A 7788-nucleotide genomic window follows, 5' to 3' on the forward strand; every position below is an offset into this window, starting at 1 on the left:
AGAACATGTGTGAACTTATTTCTATAGCAGCAACAATTAATGGAAAGCGAGGCTTTCCTCTGAGAGAAGAGCATAATGATCTCAAAGCTTGTGGGTGAGCTCTATGGCGTTAATCTGTTGAGGTCTTTATGAAACATTTGTGTAAAATAGTGCATCTAGAGAGAAGCGCTTCTTCTTTTATTACGAGGAACTGAGACAAAAAGCTGATGTTTAGTGTCTGTCTAAGATCCCTGCTACCAAACTTCCATGTTTTTCATCAAATAAATGTACAAATCAATCCTAACAGCTGAAACAATTACTCAATGAATTGGGAATCAACAAAGAAATGAATCCACAGCTATTCTGATAATCAATCATTTATTTCCCAGCTTTGCAAATGTGAAGATTTTGTTAATTTAAATGTGAGTTGGTCGAACAAAACAAGACGTTTGAAGACAGCACATTGCATATCTTTCTATATGCTCTGACGTCATCTATTAATCCACTAAACAGTCAACAATTTAAACAAATGATCTTGCATTAAAGTGATTTCTCTCTAAAGAAAACCTGCTGCAGCAGAGTTCAGGAAAGATTTGTTTCTTTTGTTTGAATTCATTCATGAAGCCTTCGGAACACACATGCGACTCAAAGTGCCTTTCATTGTACCGTCCCGTTCCTCGTGTAACTTTAAAACACGATGTTGTTTTGCCATCTCCTGCTCCATCCTCTCACATCCGCTCACACCACACAAACACACGCACCAGCTGCCTGTTTGTTGTCTTTCCAGTCTTCTTCCACCAGCTTGCCTCTAACAGGTGTCCCATCGCTCCCATAACAGTACGAGTGCAGATCAAAGAGAGATGGCAGGCATTGTAAATGAATTAAATTGCCTGTCAGCTCTGCTTAATTTACATTTGTGCCACGATCTGGCTGCACTGCCGTCCTTTTACAAAACCCTGACATTACCTCTGTTAGAATCAACATTGTTAGTTTTTGTTTTCGTCGAATCCCTTTTTGAATACATCAGCCTTAAAGGAAATGATTCTGTGTGTAGTTTCTCCACGAGCTGTCGTCGTAGTGCAGATTAAATAGATTTAATTGGTGTTTTGCTCGAATAGGTCAAAGTCTGCTTTTGTTTCTTCTTAGTGTAAAACTAATAGGTTACTGTTTCAAGAATGTACCAGTTTATTTGTTCATATCTGTCTTCTGTGTGTGTGTGTGTGTGTGTGTGTGTGTGTGTGTGTGTGTGTGTGTGTGATTTGTAATTGTTGTCAAACGAATAAAAATGTGTGTATGTTTGAGTTGTGTGTGTGTGTGTGTGTTATTGCGGCTTGTGTCAGTTCATAGCGGGAACACGTGGTGGCAGTCTGCACCGGAATATATTCTCATGTGACTCCAGTGGAGAGTAAAGTAAGAATAAAATATCAACATTTCTGATTGATGTCAACGTCTTATTTGGGTTTATTACAAGATGAAGTAGTGTACATGCTTTCACGACAGAGCATGAAGTATGTTCGGCTTAAAGAGCAGAAACTGACTGAAGCATTTTAACTCATTGGAACACTTCATGTTGCACCGTGAGTATAAACTTTCCCCCCAAAAAAAGACACCTTTGTTGCCATTTTTCTGAACCTTAATGGTTAAAAAAATGCAACTTTTTTACTAAATATTGTACATAAGAAATGTTCTCTTAAATAATTACTTGAAATTAAGATTATTTTGTTAGTATGAGAGACTAAAATATATTCTATGTCTATATTATCTTCAAATATCCAGATTTTTATTGGATATTTTATCCAATATCAGATTAATTTGTATATAAATATTTTTTATTAAATGTTCTAGTTGTTACTTTCTTACTGATTAACCCTTAAAGTCCCAAAACATTTGCTGATCTTTAAATATGCATGTATTTCACATTTTCTTTTTATGGATAACGAGTGCCGTTTGGAAATTAAAGAATATTTGATGGGAATAGTTTGCTGAGGAAATTTCAGCTACTAAATGCATATCATTAGAATTCAGAATATGATGCAGAAATAATGTTTTATTCAGTGAAATGTGTTCGGTTTTGGCAGAAACTATGGTCTTTCAATACAACTGTGACCAACAAATAACAGGCAACAACAAACCTTCTCCATAAATACAAAAACAAAACATAGATGAGTCTGACATGAGCAGTGCAGGTCTCTGTGTACATGCAGATCGTTTTACCTGCTGCCTTTTAACTCCACATTATAATGAGAATTATGAATATTTAGGGACAGAAGTGCATTAGGAGTTTGTGCTGAAAAACTCAAATGTAAATCTTTAAATCTAGATTTTTGACATGTATCCTACAAAAGCAACGTGAGGACTTAGTGTACCTTCTCTCTGGATAATCTCCAGCCATTATATAACCCATCTTAAATAACTATTATTCCTCAGGCTGTCAGAGGTGCAAGACAGTAGATTATAAATCCAATTCAAACCAGAAGACTCAGCATTTATAGATCTTTCAGTAACCAATTAAAAACTGGATGATTAATGGACATGTCATACACTTTCTTGTTGCTGCTGCTTGTTTGCAATGCAGTTCCCTTTAAAGTGCATGCTCTGTTTTTGCTTTTGCTTTGATTTATTTTTAGGAAACCTTTTGTAACAGGGACTACAAATGCCTAATTCTTTTTTTAACCATGTGTATTTATTAATTTGTCCCTTCTCTCAAATAAACGACTAAAAGAACATTATTAAATGCACCAGAAACACCAAACTTACGCTTTTTTTTCTTCTTCTTGAGAATAATAAAATAAAGAAAATACCTGCATTTGACAATAAAAAATAATGCATGTGTTTAGGTTCATAAAATAAAATAAAAGTTTCAGAGGTCAGCACAGAGCGACCCTCGGCTCTCTCCTGTGGGACAGTTCGAGTCCCGAGTTAAACCCGGACACATCAGCACCGCTGCTGCTGCTGCTGCACAAAACAAAATATCCGCACAGACATCCGCAGGAACCTCGATTTAAACAGAAAAGTCTGCTAATAAAACGCAGAAGGATCCGCTTTTGTAAGAAAAGAAGATGAAATATTTTTAGCTTCGTCGTTATTGGTTATTTTTTCACTCTTGCACATGTGCGTGATTTTTGTTTAACATCACCACAAGTTTTTATTTTATTTATATATACTTTAAAATTGTGACGTGAAAGAAAACATGTTTGCAGTTTTTTAATTCGGCTACAAAACACTTGTTTATTTATTGTTTATAGTGTGCAGTGTTACATATGAAGTAAACATGCATTAGGTATGAGCGTCTAAATAATTCACATGTTGGTAATAAATATTGTTAAACTCTGCAGGTGGTTAAAATACATACATATAAAGAATTCGTTTTACAATTATTCATCATAAAGCTTTTATAATCTACACTTTGTCCCTTTAATGCAACACATACAAAGGTAAAATATGTACTGTAACATGTATATATATATATAACTTAAGCCCTAATTACACTACTTTGTATTACTTTGTTTTATTTTATTAGTTTGTATATGTGCAGATTGACTTCGGGCTTGTTGGCATTAAACGGAAGATTTTACTGACTGTCCGTAAATATACATTTAAACTTAATATGCTTATTATTATACTCACATGTAGCCTGAACACTTTAAAAGCAAGTCCGAGTTTTGTAATGCACTTAGCAGCTATAAAACATTACTTTTCTACTAATTACAATTCCTATATTTATAAAAAAGCTCTAAATTTCGTTAAATGTAAATACAGTTCTGCACAATGTTTTGTAGTTATTCGGTTAAACTAGATTCTACAGTTGCACATTTCCTTAATTGTAATGTGTATTCTTCTTTATGTTGCGCAACATTATTATCTTATCTTTGAATACACGGCAGGGAAGTTCAAGTAACAGCTTGTAAACAGAAGTTGAGTAAAGTTTATGACTTCCTGAGAGTGAGAGGAACAAACACAGATTTGTTTATGGAATCTATAGTAAAGAGGCCAAATTCACCACGAAGACGAGGCCAGTGCGTCTGTTAATAACATCTCTAATAAATGGTGCGTAAAGCTGCGTGTCCATCACACTCGTGCGCATTTTACATTCCCTCCTCCTTCCGAGGTTTTATTTCAACAAACGCACCTGAATCCTGATGTACTTTTCTCTCCTGGATCCCAAAAAGAAGTTTAAGCAGCCATTTATTTATTTTAATAACCACAAATGTCTGTGTGTGACATAACTTTAAAAAAACAACAACACACATACAATAGCATTTGTAATATCACCGCCTCTTTTAAAGCCCTTGGGAAATCATAAATGTTACGAAATCGTGTTTTTCTGAGTCTAAACTGAAAGCTGCAGTAGTTTGAAAATAATCTTTTAATAAAATTACACTTCCATGGACTCCTACATGCGGCCAAATGTTTGCCATTCCTGCACAGATTTGTCTGGAGTTTGTGTGGGATGTGTGAACTCTGAGTGGCCCGGTGCCCTCCCTCTGACCTCTGGGATTACAGTAATCTCTGTTGATTGATCTGATTGATCAGATTCTTCTCCACGAGGCCGCAATCCAGCCGCACATGGGAGGGGGGGGGGGGGGGGGGGGGGGTTTGGGGCGGATGAGGCAGTCGGTGCATGGTGTAAATAAAAAAATTATTCTCCTTTTGGCCTGCGGGCAGATACACTGTAGATGTGGGGTTTTACTCTGGCTACAGGCATCAGTTTCATGTATCTGCTGTAGTGTAATTGGGATTTTGAGTGCATCAGAAATATGATTAAAATAAAATAGGAATGAGTTTAGATTCGATCAACATCAGGGGGGGGGGGGGGGAACATCTGAAGGGCCGAGTTTTCCCTTCCCTGATTGAGACTGTGTATTAAGATCATCATGGGGGTAATAAAACTGCACAAAATGACTACATATCCTCAAGGCAGAGAGATATTACAAAAGCATTGGTTGTTAATCTATAACGAATAATTAAAGAAATCATGACATGGGCAAGACATGGCTGTGGAAGTCACTTCTTTTAATCAAGTAGAAGCAACACAATGATATTAAGATACTCTACTTACAAGTAAAAGTATTTATTTAAGTACAGAAGTATCCTATCAACTAAAATAAAGCCTCACAAGTATGCAGGGTTATTAATGCATCGTTTTAATGTTGCACATCAACATGTTTAAGATGAAGCTTTACTTTACTTAACTGTGTATTTTTTAAATCTGGATTAAACTACTGGGTCATCTGTAGCATTATTTAACATGGTGCAATGTAAACATATAACTTACTCCTTTAAACTGACCGTATTATTAATTATTTTATTTTATATTACTCAGTAAATAGTGTCTAAATACAGTTTAATATATATCTATCTATCTATATATATATATATATTTATCTAAGGTGTCAGTCTGAGCAGCAAACATCCTGTATGGCATATTTTGCTGGAAATAAATAAATGTTTTAATCACAGAATGAAACCAAAAATGTTTCTAATGCGCCTAAAGGCTAAAATCAAAACAAGAGCAGTCTTCAGGAAAGTTAAACGTGGTAAAAATCTGCTTTTTGGAGGGTTTTTAGTTGTGCATCAGTGAAGGCAGAGAGGGTGAAAACACTGGAGAGGAGCAAGAAAAAGTGTGTGTACGTGTGTGTGTGTGTGTGTGTGTGTGTGTGTGTGTGTGTGTGTGTGTGTGTGTGTGTGTGTGTGTAGCACAGCAGCAGCAATCAGTCCCCTCTTGTCTCGCTGCTGAGTGCAGCGTCTGATTGACAGTTTCTATTCATCCTCTGTGAGATTAGGCCAGCTGAAAGGAGTAACGACCCATGGCTGTGTGCAGTAATTACGGCCGTGGATAAGAAAAATAAGAAAAAACACACACACGGCAAAACTATAATTATATAATCCCGCTCAAAATCCTTTCCCCCCTTCTTCTTCTTCTTCTTCCCCGCAGTGTTTTCAAAGACGTTTCACCTGTAAAGAGGAAATTCCACCCAGTGCTTTCATTCCTGAAACAGAAATTATTTCACAATCACAACAAACTACATGCTGCACCATCAACAGCAGAAAAGAGGCGGGGGGGGGGGGGGGGGGGGGGGGGAGATGGCTCTGCATATATACAGTGAATGAGATGTTTTATCTGCAATGGAAAACAAATATAAACCTCACTTTAAATGCTCGTGTTTGTATCATGCTTAGAACAGATTGTGTGTTAACATGTGTGGTTCTGCAGGAGTGCTGGGTGCCAGCAACATTTCATAAAACAAGACTTGAGGCAACCGTGTATGGAGAGGGAGAGGGAGGGGGGGGGGGGGTGGACAAAGTAACAGGAACACCTGTTGAATCTGAACTCTTTTCTCTCTCATTTTCAGGCTGTGGTGTTACTGTATTGGATTATAATGTGCATGCGTGCTGCTGTATCCATCCTAAACATATGTAACAGGGTGTGACCAATATGAGTTGTTGAGGGTTGATATTTGGTTTTTAGAATCAGAATATATTGGTGATGTGTTGTGCTGATAATAGATATTTGAATATTTTCTGTCACCACCAAAAACGGACAATTCTTTGACAAAACACTAAGAACTTATTTTGTGTTTTATCCACATTTAGAGACAAAAACAGTCAAAATCCAAACCCATAATGTTGCTTAAGTCACTATTAACTAGAAGAAGAACACTTGAATGGGACTGCCGCCTTTCTGTTTATAAACCTTAAATCATACCAGCCAATATTTATTAAAAAAAAATCAATATTGGCCTATACATGTAGCATATGGACTCATATTTTCATATCGTGATATTTTAAATGTTTAAATGCTCAGAAGTGCTAATGGCTGTATTACTACTTGTTTGTGTTTGTTGTTTTCAGAGCTCAAAAGTGCCGTAAAACACAAACAAAGTCAGAGTCTGACAGAGCTGTGGGCGAGCCGGGCAGCGCTGCATTTGGCTGTTTCCAGAGCGGAAAGCGCACAACCATCATCTCATGTCTCCGCGCCTCATCCCCGTCTGCAGCGCCGCTCATCCTCTTGTCAAAACGTGCCCAGCCAGCGGGCCAATCAGCGGCAAGCCTACGTGAGCAGGAAATGACGTGGGAGGATCCTGCCTCTGTAAAGTGTATACCGTGTCACCACAAATATCCTCCACACACCAACATCTCTGCTCTGCCAGTGTAGGCAGGGTGTATCAGCCGCCCCGCGCAGACGTGATGTTTCAGCTGTAAAGCAAATTATAAAAACTCACACGAGCGCTCCAGACTTTATTTGTGAGCAAATGTGACCATTTCCCATTTTCCCCGACAGTCCCCTCCTGGAGGGTTTCAACACTAGACTTGTTTTCTTGTGGGCATCTCCAAAGACCACCTTTATGTGACCATCTCACCACCAACAACATGCAATAGCGGACCCGGAGAGGCAGTGGATGTGACCCGGGTGAAGTAACAGGCTGCTGCTCTGGACACACCAGGAGAAACTTTCTTCCCTGTCTTGTGCCCGGTGAACTGTGACCGCTGCTGTGTGGCTTTTTCTTGCGCGCCGCCTCTCACTTTATTTCTACGTGGGTGAGCAGTGTGTGCGTGTTTTTTTTGTGGCACCTCCTCCATAGATTTGGTTGCCCCCTTGTACCTTACAGGCTGCGCCATGCATTTCATCTGCGCCTCCTGGCTACTATAGTTAGAGCAGGATCCCGAGATTTCTTCCCCCAGCTGACTTCATCTTGCCTTGGTTTGGACTCCGGACCGCACGTCATGCCGCGACACCTGAAGCTCACCCCGGCTCCGCTGAAGGACCGCATGGTTCCTTTGTAACTGGATCTACTTTTTTTGAAGGAG

This window comes from Cottoperca gobio, chromosome 18 (genome assembly GCF_900634415.1).
Source record: "Cottoperca gobio chromosome 18, fCotGob3.1, whole genome shotgun sequence".
Lineage (NCBI taxonomy): Eukaryota > Metazoa > Chordata > Actinopteri > Perciformes > Bovichtidae > Cottoperca > Cottoperca gobio.